The sequence below is a fragment of the Podarcis liolepis genome (genome assembly GCF_965112155.1).
Source record: "Podarcis liolepis genome assembly, chromosome: 1".
Taxonomy (NCBI): Eukaryota; Metazoa; Chordata; class Lepidosauria; order Squamata; family Lacertidae; genus Podarcis; species Podarcis liolepis.
The window spans coordinates 100,629,855-100,648,797 of NC_139554.1; the positions used below are offsets into that span (position 1 = coordinate 100,629,855).

The window sequence follows — 18,943 nt, forward strand, 5'->3', positions numbered from 1 at the left end:
TTTAGATGAGGAAAGCCCTTTGTTGCTGCAGTTTTTAAACAACAGAGAGTGAGAGTGAGAGTCACCCAGAGCATTCCTAGTAGATCCAAAGCTATCTTCTACCCAGACTTTCTCTATGGAACTTGGACACAAGGGTACAACTTTGAAACTCTATGAATTTGGACCTGGGGAGCTTTGAACCACCAAAGGGCCAAACCTTTGAGCTCATCACATCACATAAGCGATTAGAGAACCGGGCCAAAAGTTATTCATAAGACCATCTCTCCATTTTAAACTTTGAACACGTGCTGTAAAACATTTGAGCGCCCCTAATTAAGAAGTAACTAGAGAGTATTAAAAATATTAGTTACATTGTCAATTGTGTCACAAGTCATATACAGTATAGATTGCATCTGACAATTTTTTGATGGCCCTTCATTTAGTAAAGATGTGAATAATTTATAGATGCTCTTATGACATCCATTTTCCGAATGGAAATTGAGAATATAATGGAATTTAATGTTATTAATATGCAATAACAAATGGCAACTTAAGGAAAGATTGGTTATAAAATATACCTTCATGATAAGAATTGCATTCACGGCTTGCTGTGCAATTAATTTCTTTTTCTTTCTTCATCAGGAAAGCCAGAATGCATTTTTTTAAAGAATTCTGTTCAAAGAAGTCCATACTTTATAGCATGATGCTTGTGGATTATGTCACTATGAGCAATATATATAGACCCGATATGGCTATTGTAGTGCACCTATGCACTTGCAGCAAGGAGTCTTATTTTACTTATTTAATCAGGATATTTATAAATCACCCTTCCCACGGTGATGTACAACAAACATGCACGTAACATAAAACAAGGATTTTTTTTTTTAAAAAAAGTGAATATTTCAACATGGTTAACAAAGGCAATTTTACTTGTTTTATTAAGATACTGAAATATTTATTATTAATGTAAATCTCTCTCTTGGAACGTGAGGTGTGCCACCATATGACAGTAATGCCAACAAATGGCTATAGTTGCATGAGTGTGCATGTATAACATGTATATTGCATGACAGTTGGTTCAACTCATTTCAACCCTCATTAGGGACACCTTAGGCAGGTAAAGGAAAGGGTAGAGCTGTTGGAACTGTTAATAGTTTTCTATAGCTCATTTCCGAGTATGCTGGAGATTCCTACAAAAGTACTCAAATGGAAAAGTCAGCTGCTGAGCAAACACTCGCCCCCCACCCCAGCCTTCCACATCCATGTGATATTTTAAAAATTATGCCCTTTTGAGGGGTCAAAAATTTGTGCTGGGTTTATCCCATTATCATTTTTCCCTGCTACACACAGAAGAAAAACCCAAATAGAACCAAGGGAGGGCTGCAGGCAATGACAAGGCATTAAAACATAATGGGCCCGATCTTTAGCTGGTGTAAATCAATGCAGCTCCAACGCTGTCAGTTGAGGATCCAGCTCAGGAGGTCAAATTGAGCATACGAGACCTCCTGACCTCCCCAAATAAATCTCTCCGAAGCCCTCTTCACCTTCTCTAGTCAGCTCAGAAACCCTGAGAGAGGGATTCAGTTTGCAACACTCTCCCCTGGAGGCAATTCCCCATTTCCTGTACTACAGCCCAATTTTTCTATCCTCCTGGGTGGTAAAGACAAGGAAGTATAGAATACAGCAATTTCACAGGAGCAGGAGTCGTAGCCAGGAAGCTCTCAGGGAAATGGATGCATCCTGCATTTTTACTGTTGCTCGTAGCAAAGGCTTCAGTGCGCTCCTTTTCTAATGCAAAGTGAAGTCTACTTTGTTTTTCCGCCTCCAGAAACCTTGTGAAGATGGCTGATGCAGGATGATGTGCATTTTACCTGGCAGCCAGGAGTGTTTGTTTAATACGGGATATTATTTTGAATCTGGCAAGATGCTGAATGCTAATGCTCAGCATGCTAATGACTGCCCTCTGCTCTCACGGAAACCATTAGGTACGGAGGGACTTTCGACACATGGCTGAATAGACCTCAGAGCAATATGTCAGCTGCCATGAGGGGGAGAAAAGAAATCCAGCTGGGTTTTTGTAGCTCACTCTGTTATCCAGTAGAGATTCACCTTCATAACAATTAGAGTCCTGGTTATAGAGAATTGTCCACAGCCAGCCCTACCATTAAGCAAAGTGAAGTGGCTGCCTCAGGCAGTAGATGCTGTGCTGAAGGACAGGCCTGTATGTGTCATGGGGCCTGTCCTAGGCTCCCTAAGCTAGCCTGCTGCCCTCAGGTGGATGCTGACAGCGCTGTCCTCCTCCTATTTCAGTAATGTCCACCATTCCTACATGACGAATGCCAAACAACCACCCACCATGGAAGCAGTGTAGGGTAGGTGAGGGAACTTACTCAGTTTGGATGATGGGGGAGGGGAATCCTGAAGGAGCGTCTCCACCCCCATCGTTCAGCCTGGACACTGAGGTCCAGCGCCGAGGGCATTTTGGCGGTTCCCTCCCTGCGAGAAGTGAGGTTATAGGGAATCAGGCAGAGGGCCTTCTCAGTGGTGGCGCCCCCCCTGTGGAACACCCTCCCATCAGATGTCAACTTTTAGAAGACATCTGAAGGCAGTCCTGTTTAAGGAAGTTTTTAATGCTTAATGCTGTATTGTTTTAATATTTGGTTGGAAGCCGCCCAGAGTGGCTGGGGAAACCCAGCCACATGGGTGGGGTGTTGTTGTTTAGTCGTTTAGTCGTGTCCGACTCTTCGTGACCCCATGGACCAGAGCACGCCAGGCACTTCTGTCTTCCACTGTCTCCCGCAGTTTGGTCAGACTCATGTTTGTAGCTTCTAGAACACTGTCCAACCATCTCGTCCTCTGTCGTCCCCTTCTCCTTGTGCCCTCAATCTTTCTCAACATCAGGGTCTTTTCCAGGGAGTCTTCTCTTCTCATGAGGTGGCCAAAGTATTGGAGCCTCAGCTTCACGATCTGTCCTTCCAGTGAGCACTCAGGGCTGATTTCCTTAAAGAATGGATACGTTTGATCTTCTTGTAGTCCATGGGACTCTCAAGAGTCTCCTCCAGCACCATAATTCAAAAGCATCAATTCTTCGGCGATCAGTCTTCTTTATGGTCCAGCTCTCACTTCCATACATCACTACTGGACATGAGTGGGGGATAAATATATTATTATTATTATTATTATTATTATTATTATTATTATTATTATTTACCTGACCCTAATGTGATCTTAGAATGCAACTTGAGAATGAGTGAGCAGGCAGGGACAAAGTGGGCTGGCTTGGGGCTGGCATGGTATTTTGTAGTCTACAAAAGTGTAGAGCCAGTGTGGTGTAATGGTTAAGAGCAGGAGACTCGTGATCTGGGGAACCGGGTTTGATTCCCCGCTCCTCCACATGCAGCTGCTGGGTGACCTTGGGCCAGTCACACTTCTCTCAAGTCTCTCAGCCTCATTCACCTCACAGAGTGTTTGTTGTGGGGGATGAAGGGAAAGGAGAATGTTAGCCACTTTGAGACTCCTTCAGGTAGCGATAAAGTGGGATATCAAATCCAAACTCTTCAAATCCAAACTCTTCTACTTTGTAGTCTACAAGGCTCTGCCACCCCACTGGAGTATCATGTGTCATGTTCACACATATGCTGACATGCCTCACTTATGTCCAGGGCTGGATGCAGTGCTGCATCCTGCACAAACTGTACACTAGGGCCTATAGATTTCAGTAGATGGAGTTGCGTCCCACACAAGTTCCTGTGTATGAAGGCAACACTGCAGCGCTCAACCAGAATCCATTTGTCCCCTTCCTTCCCCCAAGCACCTCTCTCTGGGTATCTCTGATGTCGACCTCTCTTGCTGAGATCTTAAATTATCCTTATCCTTCTGAAAGCTATACTTCTTAATGGTGATCGTTTGCATTTTTACAACTGATTGAACCGAACAGAATACAGTTCTCAACAGCTATTAAGGGAAGTCCTTCTTTGCTTGGCAAATGCTTATTGAGTTGAGGAACAAAGCTGTGAGCCTATTATGTGAAACTGTAATGTGAGATCCATTGTTTGAAGGTTTACTGTTGTCCTTTCTCTTTTTTTCTTTCCTCCCCTCCCCTTTTTGCCTGAGCAGGATGTGAATATCTCTGGTGGATGGAGGTTAGCTAAGTAAGTCATGCATAGATGGAATTTATTAAGTTTGCACGGTAGTGACAGCTGTGAGTGGGAACAGTAACTCCAAGTGTGCCAAGGGCTTGAAGAGAAAGAATTTTCATATGTGTGTCTTAAAGGAAAACTGCAGCGTAATTACGAAAGCTGTCCTAACCACTGCATCCAATTACAGAGGGAATTCGCTAAATATGATTTTAAAATTGTAATAATTTGACAGAAGGCTGCCATTTTGAGTCTCAGGAGGCAGATTAGGACAGAGGAAAGTCAAGTTTCATTAAGAACCACTGGAAATCAGACAATTTAAGGTAAATTCATTTAATTAGAGATACATATAGCACTGTCTGTATAATCAAATAGCTGCTTTAAGAACTGTTAAAGGAACTAATGTGGCTTCTTTTGAATATGGAATTTCCCACGTAATACTTTTGAAATGTAGTCTTGTAGCAGAAATGTTCCCCCTCCTTAATATACTCTGCCTCTCACGATGACAGTGACTCTGACAGGAATATCATTTTAAAGTATGTTTTCCTTTAGTAAAAGGATGGTTCTGTCCATGAGGTTTGATTCAACAGAACAGACAGATAAAGTTCATCTCCTACTTTAGGACGCTCTTAACCAGCCTACAAAGGCTTTTCCTCCAGCCTCTTGCTCTTCGCTGATGTAACTAAGAGCATGTACAGGTAGGAGACAAAGTGCCTTATGCTAGCGTGATACTTCCTTTGACTTGTGCGTATTTATTAAATGTGCGTAGAATGTTTGCAACAGGGGGCGGGTCTGACAATAGCAATCTGAACTGAGAAGACCGCCAGGCAAAAGGCCACACACCATGATGAACGTGGATGCCTGCTGGAACAATGATGCATAGGAGCTAAAGTTGAGGTGGGCTGAGAGGGAGGGCAGGAATACAGGGGGTCTCTGTTTCTGTAGCAATGCAGCTACACCAGGCATAGGCAAACTTGGCCCGCCAGATGTTTTGGGATTACAATTCCCATCATCCCTGAACACTGGTCCTGTTAGCTGGGGATGATGGGAGTTGTAGTCTGAAAACATCTGGAGGGCCAAGTCTGCCTATGCCTGAGCTACATCCTCTCCTGTGTGGGGGGTGGGGAATGGAGAGGAGACGGGGTTTCTGTCAAGTATGTGGCCAAATCATCATCAGCCAGCCACTGGCAAAGGAGGACCAGCCCAAAGGTTCCATAGCGATGCAGAGGAAGAGAAAATTGAAGGCAGAAGAGAGATAAGATAGAGGGGATAATGCAGGGGTCAGCAAACTTTTTCAGCAGAGGGCTGGTCCACTGTCCCACAGACCTAGTGTGGGGCAGGACTATATTTTGAAAAAAACAATGAGTGAATTCCTATGCCCCACAAATAACCCAGAGATGGGCACGTTCTACTCATGTAAAACCATGCTGATTCCTGGACCAGATTGAGAAGGCAATTGGGCCAGATCCAGTCCCCAGGCCTTAGTTTGACTACCCATGGGATAACAGATCCTGTAGACCCTTGCTTCTCACATCTGAGACCCAAGCTAAAGTGGCAGCAGTGCAGGACACCCATCAGTCCTTTCCTGCCATAATCATTCCTGATTATGAGTAGAGTGTCCTCTGCACCTATAGCTCTATAGACTTTTGACACCCATTAGCATAGGTTGGGCAGGGAGTCTGCTGTTTCAGAGTCCTTCTTTTGCACACCTTCATGCAGCCATCTTGATGAAGCTGCCCCTCTCTTGAAGGAGCAGGAAACAAAACTGCAACCCACTGTGAAGAGGAAAAGGGGTCAGTGGGTAGGGGGAGAAGGGCTAGTAATGAGGCACAGCAGAGTTATCTTAGATGGCTGAATCATGGGACTTTTATCAGAGCAGGAGTGATGACATCATCTGCCAGAGTATAATTGATGGACACTCCTTGTTCTGGCAAGCAACTGAGGTGATAATGAGGCTTTCACATTTGTTTGTGAGAACATAGAGGGAGTCATAGAAGAAGAAAAATAAGCAGAGGCGGGATACTTCTTTCCTTTTGTTTGATGGCGTTCTTACTTCATTCTAGCAGTTTAAATGATAACACTTCCTTGCAAGACTGTTTTTATTTCATCTGACTGAAAATCTTTCGTGTTTTCCAACTTAAACCTATGCAACTGGAAGTAAGCACCGCTGAGCTCAATGGAGCTTAACCCACAGAATGTATGTATTGGATTGCATCCAGGCTAATACAAATACTTTTCTGTATACTGCTGCTCTTTGGTAGATAGGTATATGCATGTGTAATAATGGATCAGGATACCTGCCTTGGGGCGTGACTGGGGGACGACTCCCGCACTTCAAAGCTTACCACTACACCCTTAGTCTCTATGTGCTAAGGCAACTTCCTGTGTTGTAATTCTCTGCACCCTTGCCAAACTACAGTTCTCTGGATTCTTTTTGGAAGTGGCGAATGTTTGTGGTTTTGATATACAGTGGTACCTCAGGTTACATACACTTCAGGTTACATACGCTTCAGGTTACAGACTCCTCTAGCCCAGAAAAAGTGCTTCAGGTTAAGAACTTTGCTTCAGGATGAGAACAGAAATTGTGCTCCGGCGGCACGGCAGCAGCAGGAGGCCCCATTAGCTAAAGTGGTGCTTCAGGTTAAGAACAGTTTCAGGTGAAGAACGGACCTCCGGAATGAATTAAGTACTTAACCCGAGGTACCACTGTGACCTCTTTTAAAACAGATGTGTATCAAAGGGCTGATGCATTGGACCTAGTCACTACAGTTGTTCACTTTGTGCACTTGAAGGTGTGAATGACAGGAAGGATATACCATTTATGAATGAAGTTCAGCCAAACATCTTCTTTTCTTTTTGTCTGATAATTTTGGAATGGCATCCTGCTCTTCTCACTTAGTCTTGGCTTGTTTTAGAGAGCTCTCGGTAAAGAATTAAATTATTTCTGATTTTGCAGAGCTCTTTAGGTGGCATCTTTTAATTTTCACCTTTTCCGGGACTTTTGTTGCAACCCAAGATTTAACATGCAGCAGGTTAATTCCACGGTTTTTAATGAAGCACTTCATTCTCTCCCCTTTTTGGTTGTTAGACCACATGGGATACGTTCCCTTGATGTGTGGGGAGTTCTGATTAGATGTAAACATACCTCTGAGGAAGCTCACATTATCACACATGAAACAACAGAAAGGGAAGGGGGAACGATGTGTAGAATCATGTAAAAATAATGGTTGTTAATCAAATTTTCCCTTAATCATTCTCCAGCATCGCTGTGGTAGCAGAGGTGGTCAGAAGGCATGCCAGGATATCCAGGCTGACATGAGATGGAACAAATAACAAGAAAAGGAGCCTCCAAGGAAGCTTGCATTATCACACAGACATTATTTCATATACAGAATTTGAGTCTCCTTGGTTTCTTCCAATTCTGAGAAGGTGTGTGCTATTATACAACATTTCTGGAAGTTGCCAGTATGGATACAATCTCAGAAGTGTGTGTGATGAAGTTGATTATGAGCCTCTACTTCAGGGGTGGGAAACCTCAGACTCTACCTGGTCCTTGGGATTTTCCTTCCACCACTCCCCTTCCCAAGATACGCCCTTCATTACTTCTGCTTTCCACCCTTCTTGAATGGTTTTGCCTCATAGGAATGTGTCCCTGAACTCTGATGATGCTTCCAGCTTGTGTGGGTGGAGCATAGAGTGAAGTGTGTGTAGAAACGAGTCAGTGGTTCAGACATATACCCAATGCTCCAACTACTTTTGCCTCTGGTCTGGTCCAATGCAACATTGGCATGTTGTGGTCCTTGAAGGTTTCTCAGAAGAGAATGTGACTCTTAGCTTGAAGAACGTTCTCCACTCCATACTGTCACCTTCCCCTGCCTGTCATTAACAATGCTGTGTCTCTATGTTAAGAGGAAGTGTGGCAATAGTCTTGTTTAAAATTGACCCCCTCCATTAACTCAGTGGAATGCAAGTGCCTTTCAACTTCATTCCCTCATCTATAGTACAGAGTCCACCATAACGGCTTAATTTACAGGACTACTGTGAGAAATTTTCCAAATAAGCGTGAACTTTTTTGACTACTTAACGTTCGCATAGCACTTTCCCCTAATGCTTAAGAACTTTATGTAACTTTGCAAAAATCCTTACAATTGAAGTGCATGTGATTAGAGAACCTCCAAGGGTCTTTGTATCTCCAAAGTGATATATCATGACTTTCAGCTGTGCCTCTGCACTGCTTTTTTAAAATACCTACATGGTTCTTTATGTGCAGACAATGTCTTATGTCCAGACAGTATGGAGTACCTTGGACTCCCTCATGTAGTTCAATACTTTCTCATTATTTTCTCAAGTTGAATTGCTACCTCTCCAAAGAAGAATACTTTAGTAAATAGTGATAAAATTGTACCATATCATGCCTTGACAGAAGCAAATAATGTTAACTCCTGGTACCTAAATATGTAAGAAATCTACAAATGGGTGAGAATTAAAACTGAATTATTATTTTTTGCCATGTGAGATCCACGTTCCTTCTAGCTGTTGGAGGACTGTCAATACATACTCCATGGGAACCATCCCTTAGTGAGTCTACTGTTCATTGCAACAGGTCCAGGGGGCTCTTGATGCTGGGCTCTCTGTTGGGGTTTCAGCCTTTGGCAGATGACCAGTCCTGCTGACCCTTCACACGAGCCCTGTGTGAGAAGGATTACTTTTGAAAGTAGCTCTATGGGGGGGGGGCACTAGGGGTGCATTGGAAGATGGCCGACAATACCATCTCTCCGACCCACACGGGGTAATTAAGAGGCTGTTATGGGAGTACGCAGCCTCCCTTGTTGCCCCAAGGAAATGGGGAACACTGCCCTTGCCTGCTGTGCCCATAAATCACCCCCTAATTCGAAAGAAGGGGGTGAGGGCCCTAGGCAGAATGCCCCCGTGTGGACCTTGGCTCTCCTGGACGCTGTCTCTGATCGCGCACTAGCTGCAGCAATTTGGAATAATTAATTACAAAAGAAGCAAATGCACATATTTCAAGTGAAGAAGGGGAGTGAAGTCTGCTAATTTAAGTGACCTCTGCGAAAGAAGAAGACGTGTTGGAGAAACAGGAATATTTTATGATGAAGATACACCAAAGGTTGGGTATGTTGACAACGGGACTGAATGGGGGGGGAGAACCTTTTTTACTTTCCTTCTATGTGATTTACAAGAACCCCTCCTCATTAGAATCGTCGGTTGAACTGACCCAAGCAGGATGATTAAGGTCTGTGTGGAGATAAAGTTTAACCAAAAGTATGCTTTATGAAGATCGAGAATCAATAAGAGCTTTGGAATGGCGCAGCAATTAATTCGGAGTCGCCATCTTGCCAAAAGATTTATAGCCAGGAGGAGGAACGGACTTGTTTTCAGACTGCATTCCTGGTGAATCTCCTCAGAGGTTTTGAGAAAGGAGGCAGATTGGTGAAGATTAATGACGTTAAGACTGTTTTGATGTATGGAAGTGATGTTATATGGAAAACGTCTGGATATGGCTACTGGATAAAAAAAAAAATATCCACGCAGGATTACAAACTGTTCTAACCAGCTTGTGGAGACTATCAGAGGTCACAAAGAGAAAGGAAAAATATATGAAAATAACAAGAGATGTGGAAAAACAATAAGAAAGGATTGGCTAGTACTGTGAACATCATAAGGTTAGATTTGTGGACATTAAGACAGCAGTAAGAAGCAAGAAGTTGATTGGATCCCCTTCGGAACTTGAAATATGGGTACCCCCAACAAAAATTTAAAATTCGGCTGTGTAATTTGGAATTTATGTAATTTGGTTTGATTTGATGTGATTGGTCGGTTAATAATAATAAAAAAAATTATTCTTGAAAGTAGCTCTATGGATTGAGCTATGCACATTTCTCACTAACGCCATATACCAAGGGGGAGTGAGATGGAAACACCCCAAACCATACTTTCTCTGTGAGTAAAATAACCGAGGCCACATTATCTTGCTCCAATTAAATTATGTTTTCCCACAGAATGTTAGCTTCAGGGTAGTCTTCTGAGGCACTTGACGTACTTCGTCTTAATTTCTGGGTAATGTGGTGCTGACAATCATTTAAGACAATGTAGCTGATAGGCCAGTCTCCCCCAACCTCCAAAAAATGTTTTTTCCCTAGCATATCCTGGTGACACTTTTCTGAGATGGATGTCTTCCGCAGAATTTGATTAATGTAATGCAATAAAAGAGATGTGCACTAAGGTGTCTGAACATGTCTTGTTAAGTATCTTTGATTCATTATATGTAGTTCTTAGTTCCCTTCTCTTTCTTCAGTTCATTTTTTAACATTTCAATAATATATCTATAAATATGAAAAAGTTGGCACTTTCAAAGTCACTGACATATATGTCTACTAATTCATGGCTCTAAAAAATTTGTATCTTTCAACTTGTCATTTTAAATGTTGTACGTTTTATTGCTGTAAGTAACCTGTGTTAGAAATTAAATGTTGAACTTTAGCGAGGAAATAAATAAAATGGTTGACAGAGTGGCTATACCACAAGGTACCTGAATGTAGTACTAAGATAAAATTGCTGACCGTCTCCCATCCTAAGATGACTGGATGATTTTTGAGTCATGTCATTTGGCAGTGCTCCAAATGAATACAAATAAATGAGCAAGAAAGTTAAAGCTTCAGAAACTGTCAATCACAAGACATCACCTAAGTGCAAGATTGCTTGCACCTGGGCAGGTGTGCATGTGTGTTTGTGAACGGGTTCAGGGGCAAGCTGGAAAATTGCTCTGTCGGGTAAAGCTAAAGGCATGCAAGTAAACTGAGCAGACTGGATTTTCAAGAATCAAGATAGAGCGGGGCAAAGGTATTAGAAGCAGGAGCAAACAGATTCAATCAAGGTACACCCCAAGAGATTTGAATACTGTATGGGCTCTGGACCAATCTTGAAGCAACTTCTTCCTGTTTTCTTTTACTGTGACTACTTGGAGGCTAGAGCCAAAGGGGGCAGCAAAGTCCAAGTGGTCTCACATAGGAATGTGTCAATTTGGGTTTTGCTCCGTTTTCCATTTTCCCAGTCTTTTTTTTTTTAACGCGCTCCTGAAAATTCGTTTGAGTGCATATTTCTCCTAATTTTTGTACACACTGTAGCCAAATTATCTTTTTTTGCGAGGAATTTCTCCATATATAATGCAGTTTTGGATATTGCCTTCAGCTGTATATGAATTTATACAAGCATACACTTTGCACTATTATATGCATATGTATACATTATCTGGCTGGAAAACCACATTACAAAATTCGGAGAAGTGCGGATTTCAAAGGACAATTCTGTTTCCGTGTGCATTGTCTTCCAGTAAGTGTAAATTCTGCAAGTTTGCCTTTAAATGTGAACCAAATCTAATTTAACCTCCAGCTCTAGTCTTAACAGAGCTTGCATTAAGATAGGAGGCAAGGACAGCTGATGAACTATTCCTGATAGCAACTGTCCTCAGTGACGTCAGCAGATCCTCCACATCTGACAAGCTACATAGTGTTCCAAGGCATCACATTCACTGTATGAATCCTGATTTGCTGGAATGAATTTGTTGAAGAAAAAGACTGGGAATTGTGCTGGAGCAGGAGTGTGGGGCAGATAGAGAGAGAAGCTATGAACAACCTAGAAAAAGCAAGCGTTCTTAATAATTACCCTCCCCCCCCAAAAAAAAACAATCTGAAAGGTCTACTTTTTCTCAACATCAAAACTGAATGGAAAAATTTTTGGTGCAGAATAAAATATACCTCATGGCAGGAAAAAAGGCAGCTGGCTGGATCTATCCCAAAGGACAAGATAATGTCACATGCTGCAAATATTTTAAGTTTATTTTTCTTTAAGTGATTTCTTTAAATGAGAATTGCCTCAGTTCTTTCCTGATTCAAAAAAAGAGAGAAACAATTCTTGTGTTTAAATTAAGAGCTTAAGGAGGTAAGGTTTTCCATGGTAAGAGCAATTCTTTTTTCTAAAAAAAATGTTTAGGGGTACTCTCATTTTGACTCAAGAAAACCACAATTTTATAGTTCATATTGGGAAAAATAAATTCAGTAAATGGACAAAAGTACAAAAATTCACAAAATGTTTAGGGGTCTGCCCCCCCCCCCCAGAAAAAAAGCACTGGTTAAGAGCAATATGACAACAGGACCTTAAGAATTTCTCAGCTGGCTGATTGTGAGTTTATATATAATTTCCACTTGGAATCTGCCTTGAGTGCTATATGGCAGAAAGTCGGTCTAGATGTTCTAAAATACACAAAATGAGTAAGTGTGTGCCTGCGTACTGTGGGTGGGCACACATGGCTTCATTGGTGGAAAGTTATTCAGGGTTCAGGTTTTGAAAAAGCTTTCAGAAACAGTTATCCTACTCGTTTACAGCCAGCTTAATGCGCCATGCCTTGACAGGCAACATGCCCTAGTGCAGCGCATGGAAAGGAACGAAAGCCTCAGAAGCATAAGGAAGACGCAACGCTGACCACATGAAAAACTAGGCGGTTTGAGGGCTTGACTGCAAGGTGCAGTGAGAGATGGAGTGGTGGGTTTAGATGGGTAGTGGGTTTGCTGGCAGGAGAGAAAACAGAAGTCATGGTCACTGATCCAGAAGCGATGGCAAACCACACAATGTAACTGCCAAAGATGTTTTCAAAACCATCCAGTGTCTGTGATGGTTTAGAAAGCCAGCACTTGAATATGTGTTGAGGACAGAAGTAGAAAAACAAAGCACTCAAGTGCATTTGTACAGAGTGAGGGAAGGGGCAGGATCCAGCCTGCGCAGTGTGGATTCTCTAAGAGGCTAATGCTTTGCTCTGTTTACAACAATGTACTGTGTGGCTTTAAAAAAAAAAAAAAATTAATACCAGCAGCAGAAATCTGGGATCAAGTAATAATTAAGCATATGAGCTGTGAGTCAGGAAGTCCTTGGTTTATTTTATTGATTTTTAAAAAAGTTCTCTCCCACCTATTTTTATAAAGAGACTTAAGGCAGTTAACAGGCATAATCCTAAAAAAAGCCCCTAAACATATTCAAATTAGTAATATATGCAAAAAAGGAGCCAAAGGCCTTTTAGAAAAGACCGTAGAGTGCAAATACATATTCAAGTGGTACTTTAATTTTGTATAGGAGGTTATTGAAAAGTGTTTGGTACCCAAGTCAACACTGACCACAGCCCTTTTACTGAGACAGCCATAGGGAATCTCTGGCCTGCCACACCTTTTTTAAAAAATCAAGCCTTCCCTGCTCCCCAGGAGAGCTGGATTTTGGAAATTGGCCTTTCCTCACCTGATGATCCTTTCTAATCAGATGATGGGATGGCCAGCTAGACACACGCCATTTTAGTCCATATGTAGCTCTCCCTGTTCTCATTCAGTCTCCCTGGAGGGAGGTTAAGCCGAGACTCAGTGACTTGTCCAAGCTCACCCAGCAAGCTTCATGGGGGATTTGAACCCTGATCTCCAGCTCTTAATCGCTACACCACACTGGCTCTCATATGTTACTGCTTATAAGCAAAGAACAATACATTATGAGAAACAAGGAGCTGTTGTTATTTACATATCTATTAGCTGCATGTCATACTTGAACATTTAGCCCCAAAAGTTCCCCTAGGGTAGAGAGTGAAGCTGTGGTGCACCAGATGTTGCTGAACTACAACTCCCAACAGCCCCAGCCAGCAAGGTCCACAGTCAAGGGTGCTTGGAGCTGTAATTCAGTAACACCTGGAGGGCCAAAGTGTGGTGTAGTGGTTAAGAGCGATAGACTTGTAATCTGGGGAACTGGGTTCGCGTCTCTGCTCCTCCACATGCAGCTGCTGGGTGACCTTGGGCCAGTCACACTTCTTTGAAGTCTCTCAGCCCCACTCACCTCACAGAGTGTTTGTTGTGGGGGAAGAAGGGAAAGGAGAATGTTAGCCACTTTGAGACTCCTTCAGGTAGTGATAAAGCGGGATATCTAATCCAAACTCTTCTTCTTCCTCTTCTTCTTCCCCACCCATACCCCTAAGGGGACTTACAAACAAACTCAGAAGAGAATAAAACCTTATGCGATAATAAAGCCACATAAAACACACAAAAGTAGCAGGAAAAAATACATTAAAACTGCAGTGCTGTAGTAGAATAACACAAAGGGCTTTCTTCAAGAGCCAGGCTTTCTCTGCCTGTTGAGAGATAGGCAGGGAGTCTTCTGGATGAGCCTCCTCTGAGAGGAAATTCTATTACTGTGGCACTGAAACTGTGAGGAAGTGCCTTGCTTCTGAAGATGGGGGAACAGTTAGGAAAGACTCAGATGTAGACTGGAGTGTAGGCGAAGCAGTCCCTTGAGGTTCCTGGACCCAAACTGCTTAGCACTGTTATCTTGACTTGGGCCAAGAAACAAGCTGGCAGCCAAAGGAGGTGTCGAAATGTCTGAGCGATACGCATCATACAGTGAGTGCCTCTCCTCCCGTTGCTGACTGTTGGCACTGGGAGCTAGGCAACGCAGCAGCACAATGTTGTCATGCCACTAGTTGTGTTTAACTGGATGTCACGAGAAAGTGGTGGTGGAGGGCGGAGAGGTGAGTTCAGCTGTCCCCCAACTCTCATAAAGTCTAGTTCTGCCCTGTTTTTCTCCCTCTGAGGAGAAATGGTTGCCACTAGAGACAAGAGATACAGATATACCGTGCCAGAAGTACCTACAGGCCAACTTTCACCCAGGCTATTGGCACTATTGCACTGTCATGGTGTTTGTCAGCCTCTCTCACTCACTGAGGATGTTTGGGGGAAGAGGAAGTACCTAGACATTGTGTTTACAGGAAAGCTCTGTGAAGCGTAGGCCCGGGCGGTGGGGGCAGAAAGGGAAATTTGGTGGAGGTGAAGGAGTATGCTATCCCCTGAGGACCAGCATTTCTCTCAGGAGAAACATAGATAGTAAGCTCTGTCAATTCAGTCGCAAGGCAGATTTTGTGCTGCAGTGTGGACGTTTGCTATGAACAAGACATGTTCTTGGGTTCATATGCATTTCATGGTTTGTCTATGGAATCTGCATTGCAGAAAGAAAGAAAGAAAGAAAGAAAGAAAGAAAGAAAGAAAGAAAGAAAGAAAGAATAATAATAATTTATTATTTATACCCCACCCATCTGACTGAGTCTCCCCAGCCACTCTGGGCGGCTCCCAATCAAGTGTTAAAAACAATACAGCATTAAATATTCAAAACATCCCTGAACAGGTCTGCCTTCAGATGTCTTTTAAAGATAGGATAGCTGCTTATTTCCTTCACATCTGAAGGGAGGGTGTTCCACAGGGTGGGTGCCACTACCGAGAAGGCCCTCTGTCTGGTTCCCTGTAACCTCACTTCTCGCAATGAAGGAACTGCCGGAAGGCCCTCAGCGCTGGATCTCAGTGTTCGGGCTGAACGATGGGGGTGAAGACGCTCCTTCAGGTATACAGGACCGAGGCCGTTTAGAAAGAGCAAATTAACCTTGTCTTGCCTGTTCCTGCAGCATGCAGGTGTGCATCCTGCATCCTTCAACATCCCTCCTGAATTCCCTATTGCTCACTACTTAGAAACTGTGGTATTAAGTGGTATATAAATTATTGTCTTTAAATACATTCATGACCTTCCAAGAGCCCGAGCCTTCACAGTCTGAGACTTCTAGGGGTGTCTGCCTGCCCCAGGTGGCTTGTAGTAAAGAGGCAGGTTCTGCTAAGTAGAAGTGGACAGGACCCCACAGTGTTACCTAGTGGCAGCTGAAGCAGGCTGTTTCTGGGCAGCACCTTGCAGGCTTATGTCTCTTGCAGTTAAAGGTAGTGGGGCAGTTACATCATCAAGTTATTCTGGTGGGAATTAAGCAGCGGCAGACTGTATGGCTCCTTGGGGCTTCTTGCTTCCTTGGTCGCTAGGCAGTTCTCATCATCTTACTCTTGTCAGACCAGACTCACGATATGCCAGCTTTAGAGGCGTATGGACCATTGTCACAACAGTGCCCAGCAATCGATAAATCAGTGTTTTTTGCAATGGAGCTTTCAAGATCAGTCCTAAAAGTAGTCTTTCACAGCTACTAAATGGCCCAGAGAGATTTAATAGGTTTAAGGGTTGCTCTTTTTTTGTAGTCTTGGTGCCAGAGGAGAAGTTGCACCTTCAGCACTCTGGAAGGTATGGGAATCCTACCCAAGTCAGCAGTCACCAACCCTGCAAGAAAGTCTCCCGACATGTGAGAACCACCACAGGAAGGTTTTTAGCTACCCCATCCCCTGCCTTTGGGAGCCTTCCTGCAGGAGGACTCAAAGCAACATCTTCGAAGGGGTATCTCTAGAGCCAAGGTGAAACTGTTCAACCTCCCTTGTTATTGCCAGGAGGTGGATTTCTGTAAATGTGATGTTGTTGCATTTATAGTATTGATATGCTGCTTCCCCTCCCCCTTTTGGTATATAGCGGTACCTCCGGTTAAGTACTGAATTCGTTCCGGAGGTTTGTTCTTAACCTGAAACTGTTCTTAACCTGAAGCACCACTTTAGCTAATGGGGCCTCCCCCTGCCACTGCACCGCCGTCGCACAATTTCTGTTCTTATCCTGAAGCAAAGTTCTTAACCCAAGGTAATATTTCTGGGTTAGCGGAGTCTGTAACCTGAAGCGTATGTAACCCGAGGTACCACTGTATTTGCTATTATGTTGCTGTTTTATTATTCTGGTTATAATTGTTCCTGAGATAGGTGATTTGGAGAGGCATTGCTGCCCTCTTTGTTGCAAGCCATGTGGAGCACAGTTGTTGTGTGTGGAAAACGTGGGACAAAAAAATCAGTAAGAAGTCCAAAAGCCTTTTAGTCGGGCAGATGCTATTTATTTATGTGATCATTGTAAGTGAAAGGAAGCAAAAGAGAGGCATTTGTTCTGTGAATGTACATTTTGCCCATTGGAGATTTTACTGTTGTATAACAAAGGGACACCCAATGACAGTCCCACTGGCTTGTTTTAGGAGACATGGCTCTCAACAGAGTGTTTGTTGTGGGGGAGGAAGGGAAAGGAGAATGTTAACCACTTTGAGACTCCTTCGGGTAGTGATAAAGTGGGATATAAAATCCAAACTCCAACTCCTCCTCCTCCTCCTCCTCCTCCTCCTCCTCCTCCTCCTCTTCTTCTTCTTCTTCTTCTTCTTCTTCTTCTTCTTCTTCTTCTTCTCAAGGTTCCTGAATTTATACAAGTTTTGATGATGTAATAGGAGTCTCTATTATCAGAGGCATTTTGATTCCCTGACTCCAATAAAAATATGGCGGTAGACAACAGGAGATTATGAAATGCCCTTTGAGGACAAGAGATTAAGTACAGAGCACTTATGTCTGAGAAACGGTGTAGTTTTAGAAAATATGATCAAACTAGCAAGAGAACGAGAGGGAGGGGGAGGAAAGGATAACAAATTGCAGAATCCGGCCTCAGCAAGGACAGAAGCTACAGCTGACCTGCGAGAAAATATGGCTGAGCTAAAACACTCATTAGCTAGAGAAAAAAAAGGAAGAAAGTTTTTGTTTGCTATTTGTACCATGATCTTAAAATGCAAGTCTGTAAGCAGTAAGACACCCCCAAAAATGAGGAAGGAATGTTGCATTCTGCAGGCAAGGGTGCCACGAGATCCCATCAGAAAAAAAAACCCTATGTATTTGACTAAGTAAGCATTTTGTGGAATAGGTTGTTTCCTTCCTTGTTCTTTCTTTGGTGCTGAGGTAGGGGATTGTCATTTTTATCACCAGTTCTTGTAACATGTGTGTCATCGTCAAAGATTTTACTGTGCCTGTTATTTTTAGTGCCAGATCAAAAATTTCAAAGGCAATGAATGTTGCAGTCTTGGTATTTTTATTTTTTTGTACTTCAAGTTGGGGTGTGGGAGGTTTCTGCAAACTGCAAGCTGCTTTTTGTGTTTAAACTGAGCTGGGAAATAATAATAATAATAATAATAATAATAATAATAATAATAATAATAATAATAATTTTATATACTGCCCTTCATCACAAGATCTCAGGGTAGTTTACAAAAGAAAAAGTGATGTTCAAAAGTGACAGAGTTTGAGCCATGTCAGTATAGGAAGGTTTGCATCTGCTCACTGTTTAGCTCTGAAGGTGATGTTATACCAAGACAGATCACCGGTCCATCTTCCCTAACTGACAGTGATTCTGCACAATTTCAGGCAAAAGTCTTTCTCAGTCTACCTGGAGAAGCGGGGGACTGAATTTAGGATTCAGACAAACAAGAAACAGACAACATGAAAAGGCAGCTGAACTCCTTCCTGCACCACAGTGAAAATGCATTCATTTCAGGCCAGCCTAGGTACATGGCAATTTAGGGATGGATCTTAATAAGAGGATTAATCTGGCAACCCTGCCTATGACACATGACTTTACAAGTCAGGAGGCAACAGAATTAAGAAACTAAAAGTTAATTTATTATTATTATTATTATTATTATTATTATTATTATTATGGTGTAAATGCAGCATATTCAGAGCATATGTATGTAGCATAATATTAAAGAAAGCTGTGGGAATCCAACTTCAAAGCTGAGCTAGGCGACTATATGTTAGGATACCCTCCCCCCACCGTAGGAGATTAAACACTCGTTTTGCAATATGCCCCAACTAAGAATTTACTGCTGCCTGTTATTTTTAGCAGCAGAAGAGAGATTAAACGAAATCCGGGATTATTTCAGACAGTGTTAGAAATGAGCAATAATTTTTTTATTTTTTATTATCACTGGGATCAGTCTGACCCAGTTGAGATTTGATAAGGCTTTGGTGCTTCTTTCTGAAATACTCACAAATGCTAAAGTTCCTCAGGCCAAGTTGTCC

General features: G+C 42.7%; 1 long non-coding RNA gene across 1 annotated transcript in view; it reads left to right on the forward strand.

Moving 5' to 3' along the window:
• The window catches only part of LOC310703268, a 50,899-nt gene that overhangs the window by 15,510 nt on the left and 16,446 nt on the right, over nt 1–18,943 (forward strand). The window contains exon 3 of the long non-coding RNA XR_014524049.1: nt 7,377–7,544. This is a non-coding gene — a long non-coding RNA (uncharacterized lncRNA). The remainder of the gene's footprint in view (nt 1–7,376; nt 7,545–18,943) is intronic.